This window comes from Magnolia sinica, chromosome 15, assembly GCF_029962835.1.
Source record: "Magnolia sinica isolate HGM2019 chromosome 15, MsV1, whole genome shotgun sequence".
Classification (NCBI taxonomy): domain Eukaryota; kingdom Viridiplantae; phylum Streptophyta; class Magnoliopsida; order Magnoliales; family Magnoliaceae; genus Magnolia; species Magnolia sinica.
The window spans coordinates 48,644,462-48,647,195 of NC_080587.1; the positions used below are offsets into that span (position 1 = coordinate 48,644,462).

The 2,734-nt window shown below is 36.8% G+C and overlaps 1 non-coding gene across 1 annotated transcript; it reads left to right on the forward strand.

The window, feature by feature from the left end:
• The first annotated feature begins 351 nt into the window (after window positions 1-351).
• LOC131228452 (small nucleolar RNA R71) lies at window positions 352-458 on the forward strand. Its single transcript, XR_009162955.1, has one exon. It is a non-coding gene; the product is annotated as a small nucleolar RNA R71 (small nucleolar RNA).
• The last annotated feature ends 2,276 nt before the right edge of the window (window positions 459-2,734 follow it).

Sequence of the window (2,734 nt, forward strand, 5' to 3'; positions counted from 1 at the left end):
GTAGGATGGGCGGGACTAGAACATATGGCACATGACTCGACTTGAGTTGTTTGTGGAGGTCCATTATTTAACATTAAAGCATCCACTTTCTTTGTCAGGCTATCAATTTTGGCATAAAGATCTGGCGTGACTCCTACCTCATATATACCACCTTTCTTCTGTGGTTGGGGACTCCTTTCACCTCTATTTGAGTAGTCCCATTGCTGGGAATTTTCACACAAGGTCTCAAAGAAATTCCACGCTTCAACATCACTTTTGGTCATGAATGACCCTCCACTGGTGGCGTCAACCATGCGACGATTTTGGGGTGTCAGACCGTCATAAAAGTATTGAACTTGTTGCCACTTTTCAAAACCATGGTGTGGACATTTAAGAAGTAAGTCCTTCCATCTTTCCCAACATTCATGAAAGTGTTCACCCTCTTTTTGTGTGAAATTCGTAATTTCTCTACGGAGAGCATTAGTTTTGTGAACTGGGAAGAACTTGTTTAAGAACTTCTTAGACAGTTGGTCCCATGTAGTGATAGTCCCAACTCCTAGAGAATTCAACCATGCTTTCGCCTTATCCTTCAAAGAAAAAGGAAAAAGGCGCAAACGGATCGAATCGTCTGAAAAGTTTTGGAACTTAAAGGTGGAGCAAATGTCTAAGAATTCTTTCACATGATGATATGGATCCTCCTTATCTGAACCATAAAAGGATGGCAACAGTTGTATGACCCCAGGTTTAAGTTCAAAGTGTGCTGCTGTGGTGGCAGGCAACACTATACATGAAGGCGCATTGAATTGGACAGGAGCTGAATAATCTCTAAGAGCTTTAGTTCCATTCTCTTCCGCCATTTCAAACAGGATGTTTCTAAATCTTCTATGAAAGGTTCTTTCTATTTCAGGATCAAAATGTGCTAGTTCTATGTTCAGAGATCTACGTCCTAGCATAAACTATGTTATCAATATAAGAAAGAAAACTAAACTAAGATGCAACCTAAGATGAATAAAACTAAAGGAAAAAGTTATGAATTCCTAAAAACAAGAGAAAGCTATGTAAACGAGAATTGGAAGGAAGAACCCGAGAAAAGGAGATGATGAATGTCTGAAGATTTGAGAGCTCCTCCTTTTGAAGACAATGTTATTTAGCAGCTTCCTTCCTCAATTCCTGTAAACAAAAAGAAAATAAAAATAAATTAAATTTCCTAAAATAATGCTAGAAAAAATCCTAAGCAACGGTTAATTTCTGAAAAAGAAAGTTTGTAATCTTAGAAATAAAAACTAAGTTAGTTTCTAAAAAGGGAAAAAATTTCTAAAACTAGAAAATAGAAAGTTACTTGAAAGAAGAATCAGAATCTAGAATTAGAAAATAGAAAATTTCTAAAAATAAAATAAAATAGCCTAGAAATAGAAACTTTCTAAAAAAATAAAACCTTAATTCTAAAAATAGAAATTAGAAAAAAAATAGAAAATTTGGAAAGAGATTACCAAATTAGTAGTTTATGTCAGGTCCCTACAAAACAGGAAATAGGTTAGTTTCTAAAAAAATTTAACCTAAAGTTAGTAAAAAACCTAAGACTATGAATTATGATAAGAGAGAATCTTAAATCCAATTGGACCGAAACAGTCCCCGGCAACGGCGCCAAAAACTTGATGTTTTATTTAAACCAACCTGATTTAAATGATTTTAAACTCGCAAGTATACGAATCAGATGTAGATATGGTACGTATTACGAGATCGTTCCCACGAGGACTGGTCGTCACAATTCAAAATTAAAGATTCTTCTTAACTAATCCAACAGATATTTGCGATAGTAATTAAATAAACTAAATAAAAATCAATGGAAAAATAACCAAGAATAATGAGGAAAATTCAATCAAAGAGAAGACTAGGACTTTCGAATCCACCTCTAATTATCATAAACCTTGTTTTACCTGTTGATTCATCCTAATTCAGATTGATATCAAAATAAATAGAGCGCACTCTATGTCCTTGGTCGGGCATACAGAATGTATAATTTCTTAAAGCATATGGATCACATCTTTCCATCCATGGTCAGGCATGGAGAGATGTAGATTTCTGTTTCTTCCTCTATAGGAACCTGTTCATGGTCAGACACAAGCACCTAGATAATGTTCCAAACAACATCCATAACTAGACTTTGGTTGAGCTCTTAGAATGGAGGAGTACGGATATTTCAGTTAAACACAGTAGAGAAAGAAACAAACCAATCAAATTCAGATAAAATCAACACTTACAAGAGTCATTCAAATTAGGGGCTTCATCTCAGCCCTAGCTAGAAGATTAGCAATCCATGTGATCAGTTAAAAAGTAAGAAAAATAACAATGATGAACTAAAAACATCCTTCTAAACTCTTCCTTCTCTTTTCTTCTCTTTTCTTCTCTTTCTCTTCTCTGGATCTTTTCTCTCCCTCCTCTTGCTTTCTTCCTCAATCTGTTCTCCTCCAAACGAGCTCTCTTTCCTCTTTCTTATAACAGTATAGGCGGTGGAAACGCTGTCGCAGCAGCAGCCGCGTACGGACTGCCTTTCGCTGCCTAGTTCAGATGCAAAACAGCCCCCTTTTTCCTTGCTTAGATACCAAGTAAATACCGTCCCTTAGGACGTTTTCAAGTCATCTTCATGATGGACGGATCAGATCTTCCATCTGATCGAGAATGGTGGGCCACAACCGCTGCAACAGTCGGACAGCGTCCGGGTGATCGCGCTGCAACGTTGGTGGGACCCATTCCT